The sequence below is a fragment of the Lutjanus erythropterus genome, unplaced genomic scaffold (assembly GCF_056507025.1).
Source record: "Lutjanus erythropterus isolate fLutEry1 unplaced genomic scaffold, fLutEry1.hap2 Scaffold_157, whole genome shotgun sequence".
In the NCBI taxonomy this organism is placed as follows: Eukaryota; Metazoa; Chordata; class Actinopteri; order Lutjaniformes; family Lutjanidae; genus Lutjanus; species Lutjanus erythropterus.
The window spans coordinates 405,289-421,413 of record NW_028146634.1 but is presented as its reverse complement, the minus strand read 5'-3'; the positions used below and the strand labels follow the sequence as shown (position 1 = coordinate 421,413).

At 36.7% G+C, this 16,125-nt stretch overlaps 1 long non-coding RNA gene across 1 annotated transcript in view; it reads left to right on the top strand.

Annotated features, from left to right (window-relative positions):
- The window catches only part of LOC146304290 (uncharacterized), a 194,246-nt gene that overhangs the window by 4,095 nt on the left and 174,026 nt on the right, over nucleotides 1–16,125 (top strand). The window contains exon 2 of the long non-coding RNA XR_014769456.1: nucleotides 4,514–4,567. This is a non-coding gene — a long non-coding RNA (uncharacterized LOC146304290). The remainder of the gene's footprint in view (nucleotides 1–4,513; nucleotides 4,568–16,125) is intronic.

The following is a 16,125-nucleotide window of genomic DNA, read 5'->3' as shown; positions in this document are numbered from 1 at the left end:
CCGCTTTTGTTTTATGTTTGCTTCTTTCTTTATATGCATTTCTGTAATGTTTTAAACTATTTATTGTCCTGCTTTTAGCTTTTGTTTTTAATTATCTCAAATGCAATTTTAATGTTCTTTTATTGTTTCTATTTTAATGCATTTTCAAGTTCTGTAAAGCACCTTGAATTGCCTTGTGTATGAATGGTGCTATATAAATAAAATTGCCTTGCCTTGCCTGAGTAAATGGGACAACACAACCTTCAAATACTATTTCTGTATTTGCCTTTAACTTATATCTTGCCTTTAACTTATAATATTTGTGCCTTTAGTGATGTTTTCCCTCATTGCCTAACTGACACAAGCCATATATATATTATATATATTGATATATTGTTTATTTAATGTAATTTCATTGTAGTTGAAGGCAAACACAGAATTAATGTTTGAAGGTTGCAATGTCCTGTTTGCTAAAACATACATGTATTGTTTTCCATTGTGATATGACTGACAGGAAGACTTGACACAGAAGTTAAAGTAACTTTATGAAAATAATATATATATATAAATATAATAAATATTCATTGGATATTGGTTAAAGGCAAATACAAAATTAATATTTGAAGGTTGTAATGTCCTAAAGCAGTAGTTCCCCCAAAAATGAAAATTCACTGAGTGAAGATCTCCAGTTCACAAAACATTCCCGGGATTTCTGTGGAAAACAGTGTTGCAGCCAAATCCAGTACAATTGAAGTGAACAGTGACCAATTTTAAAATGTTAGAAGAATACACACAAAAACCCCCACAAAATGTCTCATATTGCTCATATGGTGTAATCCAAGTGTCCGTAAGTCGCGACATTAAAATTTGACCCAAAAAGACGCCATTTACACCATGTTTTTAGCCTAAATGTCAACTGTAGCCTCTTAGACTGTAGCTGCTTGCACAGAGATAACTGAACAGTCATTGGACACCAGTTTCCTCCTTGAAAAATAAATATGTAATTTTTAACCAGTAATTCATAGGTATACTCACACAATGTACAGATGAAACCCCAAATTGTTGCCTATTTATGCCACAAGAGGGAGTATACCCTCAAGTTAGTGCTTTTAAGCCAACAAAGAAAAATTGGTAAAGGGAGCTAATTTTCTATTTTTACTGGCAGAAATAAAAACGAGAGAAATCCAAATAATTATTGTAAATTATACTGGTGTTATCTTATTTCTCAGTTGTTGACTTGAAAACCATTGAAAGGCAGACATCTGACCTGGAAGTTAAATTAACTCTATCAAAATAAGAGCCAGGAGAATTGAGCTTATGAAGAGAAGAGTGTTGCCCCTCAATACTACAGGAGGGAGTATATGCTTCAAAGTGTGCCCTTTTTGGGTTTTAGCTTTAAACCTATGGAGCTATATTAGGGCCAAATGTTTTGAACTTGAAAAATAAAATTTGAAACTGTTTTGATCTTGAATTTTGAAAAATACATCAGTGTATTCAAAATAAATATAATTATGATTCACTCTGGTAATTATTTTGAATAAATTATTTTCATTTTTCACTTTCATATATTTAGATATTTGAGATCCTATTTCTTTCAGTTAGAAATTTTATCTTTTCAGATTCAAATCTTATTTTTTGTAGTTTCAAATCTTTTTTTCACTTTCGGATCTTTCAGTTTCAGTTTCAGATCTTTTCTTTTCAGTTTCAGAATTTGGTATGTACTCCTTACAGCAGGGGGGGGTCAGGACCTCAAAATGGGTTTGACAGATACTTAAATAAATAATTGTTAAATTAAAATTAAATTCATCTTTATAATGTTAAAAACACAACCTCAGCCACCCAATTAAATATGGTGGGTTAAGAGAGAGCATTATAATATATGTTTTAACCAGATACAGCCTATATTTGATCACAAGCCAAAGAAGCCTGGGAACCACTGCTGTAAGGAGTACAATTCACAGACACTAGCTGACAGCATCAGGCCTAGGGGTGTGTATCTCACTGACTGAGACGATTCGATACGTATCTCGATCCATGTTCAACAGTACAATATATTTTATAAATCTTTAAGCAGCCAACGATTCAGTTCGATACCATTCAATTCTGATACGATACAATACGATACGACGCAATACAAGACAATGCAATGTGTCAGTCTTTACATTTTGATTCAATTAATGCTATGTTTGTAGAGTGCTGTTAGTTGCCAAAAAATCCTGATAGTTTTACTAAATATAGTAACAGTAGAGACAGAGAGGGAGACTTTACAGTGATGTTTATATCTTATTATGAGTCTCATGTGTAAATGAGATAAATGAGAAACTTTAGAACTGTTTAAAATATCAGTATTTTGCAGTAAGATGATCTGCTGCTCTGTTTCATTTGAAGAGTGGTGTGGTTTTGATTAGTGTGGAGGAACAGTGATGCTCTGTGTTACCTGTTCTCACAGTGACATGACGTCTCTGTGGGTCAGACTCGTGGCTCTGTGCTTTTTCACTCACAAAAACAAGCGCTCCCTCCTCCCTCTCCTGTGGCTCCTCTTCATTTGCTCATAACAGACGGTGCTGAAAACAGTGACAGAATTGACATTGTACCGCGTCGCATCACCAAACTTTCATAAGACTCAAGCGTAGAATAAGTTTGGGTTTTATAAGAAAGATGAGAAATGCTGGTGCAAATCATTTATGCAAAACGTGAAAGTAACTGTATATTAAAAAATAAAGCCAGTAGGACATAGTATTCATTGGATTATAGTCAAAAGCAAATACAGAATTAATATTTTAAGGTTGTAATACCCCGTTAACTCAAAAACTTATTGCTTTACTCCCTGAAAAATCAATAATTAATTTTCTACCAGTATTTCATAGGTATACTCAGACATTGCACACATGAAACCCTGAGTTATTGCCAATCCATGCCACAAGAGGGAGTATGCCTTTAAGTGAGTGTTTTTTTTGTTTGTTTTTTGGTTTTTTTGTGGTTTAAACCAAAAAAGAAAAATGGGTAAAGAGAGCAGTTTTTAATTTTTGCTGGCAGAAATAAAAACAAGACAGTTTTGTAAGTTTAGATTGATGAATATGGAATTTACACGGTAGTAATATTAGATTAATAAAAAAAGGATCTTTTTCTCTATACTCAACACTTCCTAATATAGTATTCCTCTCCTCAAGAGTAAAACCTCATCTTGTCTACTATATAGTCATACCAGAAAGATGGCCTAGAGTACCATCACCTGACTTATGCTTATCACAAGTAGAAGAGACAGAATGAATGACTTTAAACTGAATAAGTTGAAGTCTAACATTGATAGAACATGCTTTAATCCTGCCCAGCCCTTTTGCCCATAACTTGTTTGAAATGTCTACACCAGTGTCCTTAATCCATGCCTCGTTAATGTGGAGAGAGGAGGTTGCCGATGAGAAAAGACCTACAAATTGTGAAAAATCGTTTCAGTACCGTTGGAATTACTGTTGGTGGCTGAAAACAGCCACTAACAAAAACTGCTGTAAAAATATATCTTTTTAAAAAAATATAACTTTTTTTGCATAAATATGTTAATTAACCTCAGTTCTGGTCAAAACTACTAAATATTTAAATATTTTTAGAATTTTAATATTTTAAATGCCAATTTTATAAGTGGTGTCACCGACACCAACAAAATGAAACAGAAAACCAACCATGCACCCTCAATATGCATTTGGTTTTCTGAGTTTTGTTTTTTCAGGGAAAATGAAAACTATTATTACTGAAGCATTTAGAATTTTTTTCATACTTGCTTTATGACCAGCATTTCATTCATAGGCCTATAGTGGTTAAATGGTGTCATGAGGTGGTCAACATTAAAAATGACTAATTTGACCTCTTTCCTACAGACCAGAATGCATCTTTTTATACTGTAATGGCTGTGCGATCAAAAAATATGGTTATAATGGAAGTCGATGGGGGAAATTTCAGACACCAACAGTATGAAGGGGAGAAAAAGTTCAAATCTGATGGTGCACAAAAACTAATAATGCATCAAAGTCAGTGTTGTACTTATCTTATATACATTATGCATGATGCTGCACAAATAGTTTTATTACTTTGTGAAAGCATTAAAACTTACAATAACACACAACATTTTTCACTTTTATTTCATTTATTATTTTGCAGGAAAAGATTAAAAATAACGTAATAAAATCAATTAGAATTAAACAGCTCTGACTCACTTAAAACTGGTTTACAGCTAATTCCTGTTCTGCATCACATAAAAGACAAAATCATATAACAAAACAGAACAAACAAAAGATCCACTACCACAGAAATTACTACGTACTTTGTTGTATCAATCCAAAGATTTCATGAGATGATCACAAAGTAACGATGGGTTTGTCCTTTGCCAGTGGTTATTTGTCTGTGTTTTTTGAATGTTTTTTTTTATTATTATTCCAGAGGAATTATAAAATTGCTTGTCCTATATTATGTTTTTGGCATCCAGTGTTTTGTGTCACCATGTTTTTCACTTTAACACTCAGTGTGTATACTTGTGTTACAGGACTTTGCTGCTGGGTGTAAAATACAGAGTGGCAAGTGCATTATCACTATTAAGGTAAGCTGCTTCCATGTGGTATAGCGTAATAGGAGTATAACTATAAAAGTATTGGTTCTTTCTTTGTCAGACCTGGCTATTGGCCATGTATGCTCAGGCCTGGAATGATGTCATTTTTAGGAGAAATCACTTTGGCCTATGATGAATTCACATTTATTTTGGCTTTCTGGACAAACTGTAGGGCACAAAAGTGCACAAACAATAGGTGATAATTACACTGTATGAAGAAAGGAAACAGAAACAGTTTTAGCTGATAATTAGCCAGATGAGCTACTGTAAGTAATCAATACAAACACACATCATTAGACTGTAAACCATTAATCAAACCACTAAATAAATGCAGTCAATCAGACAACGTAAAAGCTCATTTTATATTTCACTATTATAAAAATATTGTGTTTTTATTGTGTTGTGTACTTTCAGTAGTGAGTGACAGGTAAACACACACAAAGGACAACCATTTATTGCATACTGCAGTTAGAAACTGACAATAATTAACTGATAATTAACCTGATCAGCCACAAAGTAATTGATACACAAATTATTAAACCATTAACCAACCAAAATGATTAGACCAACTGTATGATTAGAATTGTATAGATTGCAGTGTCCATGTCCAATTCCATTCTATTTAAAGTCTGACCTTTGCTAATTCAAATTTTCTTTCTTTGTAAGACCTGTAATCGGCAGTATACAAAAAACATTTTTGGAAAATTAAATTGTACATTCATAATAAATCACTGGCAATGAAAACTTTTACATTTTCTCCAAAAGTGCTCCAGGTCACTCTTAGCCTCAGTCTCAGTCTTAAGTGAACCGCCAAAACCACCCTTAGTCCCAATAAATTTGAGCTGGGGTTCAGTTTGTTAGTCACCTCAGTTTGAATTGTCTTTTTCCTTATACAGTCCTTTAAGTTTGGGAAACTCAGTTTTTTTCCTTTACCTTTCAACCAGTTCAGGTTGAGGAGGAAATTAAAATAGAAACAAAAGATCAGAGCTCTGATAAAATAACAAACTAAATAAAATAAAACCAATGTTCATCTACCCGGGTAGTGTGGTTTTCTTTTCCTTTTTAGCACACCACGTCTGGTCTGAAGTTCAGAAAATCTTCAAATCATTCATCTCCCTATCACCAGTGAGATCCGACACAGGGGGAAACGTACACAAAGCCCTGAATCTCCCTGTGATGGAGAAAGCAGAGGCTGGTGGACATCTCATCTTGATCTGCAGACCATGGACTATGGAGGCCATTAAACAGATATTAAACCCACCTCCCATCACCATCAGATTGAGGTGTAAAGGTTGTCACTGAACTGACTGTGTTTTGACATTTCACAAATGGTGAAACAGACATATGTAACATGGGACTCAGGCAAATTAAACCTGATAAAAGGACACACTGTGCATGCTGAAGACTCCTCAAAGAGAGAGAGAGAAAAAGAGAGAAAGATCTAAACATGGCAGCATTGACTATGTTCCAAGGACGTTCTGTGGAGGTCTGCGTACAGCTGATCCAGATGTTTGTTTCCATTGTGGCAAAAGAGGACATTGAGCCAAAAACTACCCAAAGACTGATCCAACTCAAAAGATGATTGACTTGGGGCGGCAGCTCAGGAGGGGAGGAATCAGCATCTTTAACTTTGACCTCACTGACGCACGATGAGAGACAACCTACACATCAGACTGGTGATCACACACACACACACACACACACACACACACACACACACAGATAAATGATGTGATAGCTCAATTAGAAGAGAAGGAGGAAACAGCAAATACACAAACAATAGACGTGCACTAAATATTTAGCTGATGCAAACATGCCAACTCACACACATCCCTTGTACATGGCGAAGATGTAACATTCCTTGTTGATTCTGATACAACACACTCAACACACTGTTATTTAATCCGACACTTTTCCAACATCTCCAAAGGTCAGCAGAAGATACAGGAAATTTATAAGGGCATCAGGTGACACACATCTGGAGAAATACACAACTCTATTATCATGTACTGATAACGTCACAGGCGAATTTAAACATTTGTTTTTGCATTTGAAATGTTGTTGTTGTTGATATACTGTGTATTTTGGGTATTTGTCTTATTTTCACACCAGAGGGGATTATTGTTACTCAAACAAGTGAACTGGGTCTCTCTGACAATTACATATTTGTGACATATAGCCCTGACACATTGCCTTATGTGTATGAATGGAAGCTCTGCACATCAGCTGTGACTCCTGTAACTACTGCTATCGCTGACAACGCACACACACTCACACACAACACAGACAGATTACATGAAATCACATGACTTATACTGCAGTGCACACACACAAAGGAAAGGATGCAGAGTTTGAAAAGTGATGGTTCAGAGAAGGTTGCCTGAGAGAAAAGCTAACGTTAAGTTGAATGTTTTGGAACAAACAAGAAAATGTGTCAGTGCAGAATCATGGAAACCAACATCTGACCCTAATGTTCAATATAATCCTGTTTTGAAGGTTTATTGACAAAAATTTACCTGTGTTGTCCACACATTCAGATCTGTTCAACCGATACCAGACACACAACACACATTTACCTATTTGCGTAAAACATGTGACGTCACAAACACCCCGGCCTTTCAGAAGATCCCTAAAACTCTGTGGGCCCAAGGCAAACATGATATTGGTCTAATCAGAGGCATGCAACCAATTGTGATCACACCAAAATCTAATTAAAAGCCCTGTCAACCATAATATCCACTCTGACGGTATTACACCAGTCTTTATCACTTGATTAAAGGCAGGTATAATCATTCCCACAAAACAAAACAAAAAATCAGGTATGAAATTCAAAACAAAGTTTTGAAAGGTCACAAAGCTAGCTTGTCAAAACTGCAGTTTGTCCAACAACAAGTGACATTTTTGGGTCATGTGATGACATGTGAGGGCAAATGGCTCTCCCAAAAAAGAGTAAAAGCATTTTAAAACATTTTCAAACCCAATCATAAAGAAACAAGTTATGCCTGTTGTGTTCTTGTTGCAGGCCCTTCATTCCCAATTATGCTGTCCTCGAGGCACCCCTGAGTGCAATCGCACCTGGGTGAGGCCTAGAAGCACATAGTAAAGTGTCATTGACTGCTGATGCAGGATAAACATTTGTTGACTTAAAACTTGTCCTTCGGAAGACTCTGACTAAGGTGACTGTAAACTAACTCTGCTCATTCCACATGTTTCATTGATTTTGCTTTAGCAGAAAACATCTTATCTTTCAGCAGCAAGATTGCTCCTTTATAACACTGTTCTATTTGAAATCCCTGATATCACTGTGAAGAGATACAATGTCCTTAAGCCTGCAACTCTTTTCCCCACAGAAGGTGATGGAGGAGAACACAACTATGTTGTTAAAATAACTGAAGATTGTTCCCCAAGACCAGATTTGCAAGAAACACCATTGCAAAATCCAGATTTTGAACTGTTTGTTGATGGCTCGGTATCACGCAACCCTGACACAGGAAAAAATAAATCAAGTTGGTTTTGCTGTGGTCACCAGGGGTAGAAGTAACTAATTACAAATACTCAAATTACTGCAATTAAGTAGTTTTTTGGGGGGGTAATTGTAATTTTATGAGTAGATTTTCAAGTCTGTACTTTTACATGTACTTAAATGTTCATTTCATCATGTAATCCACTTAGTTACTTTCAAAATCACAGTCGAGTACTAAGTACAATTTGAATTAATATCCAAAGCTTTCATCTGCATTTTTGAGGCCAATCAGGTGATCTGATCACGGACAAGCCAGTGAAAAGACATGCAATTGAAAAACAAAACAGAATGGTGTGGCAGCAACTGTTAAGGGTTTTAATGATTAATCATTAGTCAATTAATTGCCATTTAGAATTTACCCAATTAGAAATGTATTCATTGATGTTTAATCAATAGTTTTGGTAGTAACTGAACCTCATTTTATATTGTTTTGTCTGCAGAGCCATTTGTTGAATAAGGAAATTTAAACTTTGACTTAAAAAGAGAAAAAAAAAGAAAATAAGAAAAAAAAAGGAAATAAATTGTGTTATGTATCTTTACTAATAATCTTATATTATTAATGATTAATCAGTTGTTAACATTTTCAACGATTGGTTCCAGAAAATACACAAAATTTGCAACCCTAGTTTGGAGAGGTGACAATGACATCAACGGTTGAAAGTAACTAATACTCTAGTAGTTTTTCAGACAAATACTTTGTACTTTTACTGAAGTATTTTTCTAACGCCAGTACTTTTACCTGTAATTGAGTAATGTTTTAGCAATGTAACAGTACTTGTACTTGAATACAGATTTCTAGTACCCTTTCCACATGATACAGTCAATGCCAAATCACTTCCTGCTTCACATCATCTGGCAAACCTATAGCACATCACACTCTTGTTTTACAAATGCTGGATGCTGTTCTGCTCCCAAAACAGGTTGCTGTGTGTAAATGTCATGCTCACACTAACAATGACCAAGTTTCACAGGAGAACACCAGCAGCAGCCAAGGCCACAGCAAGCCCAGAATTAACTATGTCTGAATTCTTTCTATATGATGACCTTCAAACACCCTCCACTCCTACAGCTGTTTTATCTAACATTCACCACCAGGTAAAGGAAGCGCTACCAGCTCCAGCCACGGGACCTCTTCATGACCTGCAGCCTGGTGACTGGGTAGTGGTGAGAGACCTGAGGTGGAAGACTTGATGCTCTAAGCAGTGGACGGGTCCATTCCGGGTGCTGCTGACCACACAGACGGCAGTAAAGTTTGCCGAAAGAGTCACCTGAATCCATGCCAGCCACTGCAAAAGGGTCCTGCTTCCACCAGAGACACCTATGACAGAATAGGTTATCACATCGCGAGGACGAGAAGATGAGGTAACAGTATTGGCATACTGTCCAACGAGAACTTCCACAGCTCCAACTAAGTGGCGTGCTGAGTGAACCTCAATGTCACCATCATGGGATCAGAGATGGAACTCCAACAACAGCCATGGCATGCATTCAGACACCCTGGATGGTGTGGCCTGCGAGGTTCAGTGTGTGCTTTCTTTTTGTGAGTTCATTCCCTACAGTTGAAAAAAAAAAACTGTTTTCCATCAGATGACACAGTTAAGAACTCCTGATTGGCTCCCACCATGCAATGCTGGAAACATTCCTGATCCTGTTGACAATCTGGATTTTGACATTTATGTGTTCATATTAGGGGTGCAACGCATCAAAAAACTCACGGTTCGGTTCGGATCACGGTTTTGAGTCACGGATCGGATCATTTTTCGGATCAGCAAAAAAGAAAAAAGTGTGGGATTATTTTTATATTATTATTATTATTTTATAATTATTTTTAAAATGCACTTATCTTTTATCTTTGTCTGTCTGTAATTATCACCATAGTTATCCAGTGTAATAATAATGATAATACTAATGATAATGATAATAATATTAAAAACTTATACAGTGCTGTACTATGTATATACTATACATATATTAGATCATTATATACTGTACAGTATAATACACAACTACGCTCTGTAGTCTGGCTCAGTGTCCCACCTACAGCACATCTGATTGGTTAGAAGTCATGATCAATCAGTCATTACCAGTGAGTAGAGAGGAGCTGTGTAGAAGTTAGAAGACAGCTGATATCACCAAAGTTTCAATGAACATCACAGTTTTATGATCCGTTTTTTTGGTGATAGCATAGTTACATCAGTGAAAAAAAGTTACGGTCTGGATTTCACTCAAGGCGATGTGACGGCATTTAAATCAGTCACTCTTGGCAGAGATGCGCTGCACACAGCAGCATCTGTCCCGTCTTTTCACTGCAACTCTGCATTGAGATTTCGGTTATTATAACTTATACAAAGGTAACAGTGACAGTAAAACTATGATGCTCACATGTAGTCCGCGGATCACATGCGTGCCGAACCGTAGAGGGCGATCCGTACGGGACACGGGTCAACTGTGATCCATTGCACCCCTAGTTAACATATATATGTAACTTTCCTACCTCAGTTGCTTGCATTTGTTATATTGAATTCTCCCATCTGCAACAACAGCATCTTGCTTTTTGTAGGGGTAGTATTTTATGGAGTAATGTTTTAAAATCACTCTCTTATACGTTCCTATTATGTTACCATATGTAAGGATTATTATTTGCAGTGAAGGTGTGATCTTTTATAGTCTTTTATAATTTTCTTTTACATGTGATCACATATGATCAAAAGGGGGGATTGTAGTGGGAAAATAATACGCTGAACTGGTCACTGTTGTTCCTCATAGTTATTTCTCATGTTCTGTCAGGCACTAACTGGTTACTCGTCCAACACACAGTTGTACTCTCTTTGGAAGAAGAGCTTCTGATAACACAATCACATCCCGACTCTCCCGATAAGCAGTTCAAGTCCATCCTGACCCAACCTCCTTCATCTCCTAACCTTGTAAGACAGATTTACATTCTTGACTCGTTATCAGTTCCTTTTACACTTTGTGTGTGACTGTGCACTGATCCTTCGCAAAGCTCTATTAAAACACCACAAAGACAATCTTGGTCATGGGGTCATGGTCTTAATTCTCAGATTTTCCACCACACCATCTTACAGTGTTCCCACCCTCTGATCAGCAGGACAGTGCTGGATACCTTCTTTCATGTGCCCAAAATAAATTGGAGGAGGCAACCAAAACCACAGGGACCAAATGGTCAACTATCCATTGAGTAAGTATAAATGTCTTCATGCATGTGATATCTGTATCTAGAATTGTCTGACAGATGCGCATTTACTGTTGCATATATTAGTTTGCCTTCAGACATTTCAAAATCATCTTAACCCTTTCCTTTCATCCAGCCAGCACAGACTTGCGACCCATCATGCGGTGCTGGAGTGGGCTGTCAGAGGAGAACGTCTTGGTTGTGGTAACAGAAGAGTGCTGCCAAGCTGGATCATCACAGCTATCAGAAGCAAGGACCCATTATCCACTGGCACTTACAGCAGGTTCAAGGAGGCAGATGACATGTTCAGAACACACCTACCGATGAATTGTACTCTTGCCTGCACTGCTGAGCAGTCTACAAACTGTTCCAGTCTTTAGAGACACTAGCAGAGCCTACATAAATCCTGCACAGTGTAAATATTTACAGTACTTGAGTATTGCACTTAAGTACATTTTTTGAGTATCTGTATTTCACTTCAGTATTTGTTTTCTCAGAAACTTACGACTTACACTCCATTTACATTTCAAAGACAAATATTGTAGTCTTGACACCACTACATTTCTAGGAAGGTTGTCATTACCCGTTAACTTTTAGTCTAAGCATAGCTTTGAAGTCAGCTGTTGCTGTTTCTTCTTTTCTAAAATGCGACTGGCCACATGCTGTGATCCTTACAGAAGGAAACCAATTACAGTACCCGCTCTCAACTGGGATTGATGTAAAAGCAGAAGCACGTCATCCAGGCATGCTCTGTAACAAGCACAAGCAAACTCTCCCTCTTTCATTCAAACAAACTCGGTAATGGCGACGGCAAAATTAAATCTCAAGATGTTATTATCATTAGAAAAAGATAAATAATTTCAGGTAGGCTTTTAATGTTGGATTGTTTTATTGGGGTGAAAAAAACACATACAAGGTTTCTGTAAATTCACAGTGAAAACAATACAACAATGTGTTTATTAGAAATGTACTTTGTAATCTGTACTTTTGAATACTTGAGTATTTTTAAAAGCGTGTTCTTCTGAATACTTAAATATTTTTAAAAACAAGTACTCTAGTACTTTAACTCGAGTAAAATTTTGACTGAGCAACTTTCACTTGTAGTTGAGTAATATTTGACCAGGAGTATCTATGCTTTGACTCATGTACTGCGGTTGAGTACTTTGTCCACCACTGCATATACAGTGCTAAACAAATTTATTAGACCACCTGTTATAAAAACAAGAAAACATAAATATTTTAGAAGTCTTTCAAAAACTTGTTTAAAATTAAAAATGTAATTGTTTTTTTATTTGGCAAATATCAAACTGAAACAACTAAATAGTCCCTTTTCCACACATAATAATCAAAAAATGTCATATTTTGTATGGCCTCCTTTGGCCTTGATAACAGCTTGCATTCTTGCTGGCATTGTTTTTATGTAGTTTTCAACAGTCTCTTTTGTTACTGAGTTCCAAATAGTTTCTAGTAGAGTTGGGTGATATGCTAAAATTTTCCAAACGATCATCATCAGCTCATCCATCAGCGATTGGCGATACCATTGTCCCCCCACCCACTTTCTCCTGTCCTTTCGGGTCTCAGCTGGGAGATGTGCGCAAGCGGCAAATTCACAATGTTACGCATGCTGCGTACGTTCACTGCGTCCGGTGGACAAATTAAACTTACAAAGTGTCTACAAATTACATGTTTTCACACTTATTTTCCATTTTAAATAGAGAAATACAACCATTCACCTTCTGAATTTATGTAATTTTTGAAGTTTCTGTCTTTTACCGAACTAATACAAGCTTAATTGGCTTGTTAACGGCTCGGAAAACACACTCTGTTCAAACTTGCAGAAAAACATGTAAAACTCACCAAAACCGTCTTTGTTAGTCTAACCACTCTTCCAACAATTACCAGTTCGGGTTTGGTCAAAATAAATCCTCACTTTACCGTGGGGAAAGAGTTTAAAGAGTCTGACTCTGCAGGCTGTTTTCTTCTCACTCGTCACCCAGCTCAGTGCACTCATGGTCAGCTGAGTGGATGTGTACTGTGCTGCTGGATGAGAGCGCGGTGTAGAGCAGAGGCTGTCACTCTGCAGACTATTACATTAGCAAAATAAAATGACAAATATCACCCTAAAAATCTGGCAGAAAAAGCAATCTGCGATGGATTCAGCCCATCGTCGATAGACGATATAGTCGTCCAATCGCCCAATCCTTGTTTCTAGCTGTTCCCACAGTCTTGCTTCAGAAGAAAATTTTGTGCAATCAATCCATATTAATCCTACTAAATCCCAAATTTATTCAATAGGATTGAAATCCGGACTGTGACTTGGCCAGTCCATCAGTTCCAGTACTTCATATTCCTTTTTCTTGGTCAAATAGTCTCTGCACAGCTTTGAAGTATGCTTGTGGTCATTGTCTTGTTGGTAATATGAACCCACGACCAATCAGATTCAGTCCAGAAGGGATTCCATGATGCACCAAGATGCTGTGGTAGACGTTCTTGTTCATGATACAGTCGATTTTCACTAATTTGCCCACTCCGTTTCCACAAATGGAACCTCATACCATAATGGAATCTCCACCGTGTTTCACTGTGGGTGCAATGCATCTGGCATCAAAACGTTTTCCAGCTTTTCTGCGGACATGAACACGACGATGCTGACTGAAGAGTTCAAACTTGGACTTGGTCCATCCAAAGTACCTTCTTCCCGTCATCAACAGTCCAGTGTTTGTGCTCCCTGGCAAATCTGAGGAGTTTCTGGATGTTTGCAGACTTCAATAATGCTTTCTTAGCAGCTAGTCTTCCCTTTAAACCTTGTTCCGTCAGCTTGTGGTCATTCTGGAGACTTTCTCTGACTCTGATCTAGAAGCATTTGTCTCTGCCTGAAGATCAGCAGTGGTTTTCCTTCTGTCTCAGTACTTAAAATCTTCAGGTGTCTGACATCTGCTTCAGTTAACTTTCATTTCCTGCCTCTTCCTTGGTGCATTTTGTAAGTACCAGACTCTGCAACTGACTCCATGTCTTTCCTTATTTGTCTCAGAGATCATCCAGCATCATGAAGTGTTTTAATGTGTACTCTTTCATTTTCAGTGCACTCTCGACGTTTTACCGTTGTGAACAGGAATGAGGAATTTCAAACTGAATTCACCTTTTTGTACCCAAATTTGAGCTGGCTCACTGGGCTTCTCTGAGAAGTCAGAAATTAATCAAGCATAGCATTCAACCACTAAAACGTTTTTTTTTCTGTTCAGGAATGCAAGTAAATAACTATAATTTGACATCTTAATCAAGAAATAATAATGTGCTTTACTATGTTTTCTGGGGTTTTTTTTGTAAACAGTAAATTTGAAAATTCATGGATAACAATAATAATTACATTTTAGCATTAGAAATATTTTGGTTAAATTCCCTCTACATACTGGTGTATTAACCATTACAGAAACATAAAAAAATGATTTTGGTATTTACCAATGCTGTTAATTTAGGATACCTGTGGCATAAACCTTACATTCCATCCTTACCAGAACCTGTTTGCCATACATTTAAAATATTTTCACACTGCCACTCTAAAAACAAATCCAGCCCCCACACTGGGGTACATTAGGTTTGAGGAGGCAGAAGATAATCCTCTGAATTTTTTTTTATATTTGAATTCAATTTTAATTCAGAGGATGTTCTTGCCCTACTTGATTTTTGTTACTGCGCATTTTATATATTGATACTGACATTCTAATATTCCATCATATACAATAATAGAAATAGTCATATGATAATTGTGTTTAAAAAATTGTATTAAAAACTGAATCTAGTCCATTTGGCATCAGTGTGAATCTCGAGGAATGTCAAGCTAGTGACTTTTTCTATTTCTCAGGCCTGGGTAAAGGAGCATTGTTGTACAATAGTCTTCTTCTGTGTGGTTTACGATGGGGTAAAGGCTCTGAGAAACATCAGTTTGGTTTTAAGAACACAAATTTTCTCTCCTGAGAAAAGAAAAAAAACAACAACAAAAAACATTACTGTCTAATTCTAGCTGACCATCTTATTGACAGGTGTGAATTCACAGGTTGATATTAGGTGAATGTGGTTTTTAGGAGAAAACTATAGTGGTGTATAAAAAGATGTTATACATTATTATGAGCACTAGTTTTTTACACCACAACATCACTGTGGCTTGTATTACTGCCTTGTGATGAACAACATTATGTTAGATCTTTTTTTAGATTTTTCCCCTCAGTCAATTATATTATACACTAAAAGATCAAAGTTTGTCAAATCTGCCTTTTTAAGGTCTTTCACCAGATTCCAAACAAAGGCAAGAACAATGCTAAATATTTCTTCTGTATATTACAGATACTATCCAGTGCTTTTACAAGTCATGACAGGTTTTACTGAGCTCTGTCCAGAGTAAATTACCTGCTAGTAAAAAATAACTCGATCACATTACATTTTTGACTGTGCTTGATATATCAGTACACAATCCCAGCAATTTATTACATCTTTACCATCTTTAGTGGTTGCCTGAGGTCTGCCAGCGTTATGGTCCCTGATAGCCAGCTGGGTATGAGCCCTCATAGAGTCGTATATGAAATGCAGCCTCTTCTCAGCATACTTCAGCATAGAAGAATGGAACACCTACAGAGATCCTGTGTTGATGCAAGTTTAAAAACCCCAGTTGTTGCTACACCCAGATAAAATAAATGATATATTCAAGTTGTTCAAAACAAATGGTAAAACTATAATAAATACAGAGAGTGTGATTTTGCTCACTGGGTGTAAAACTTGTGGCAGTGTTAGTAATATTACTGTACTGTAGTATTATTACTCCTCACCGCAATGGACATT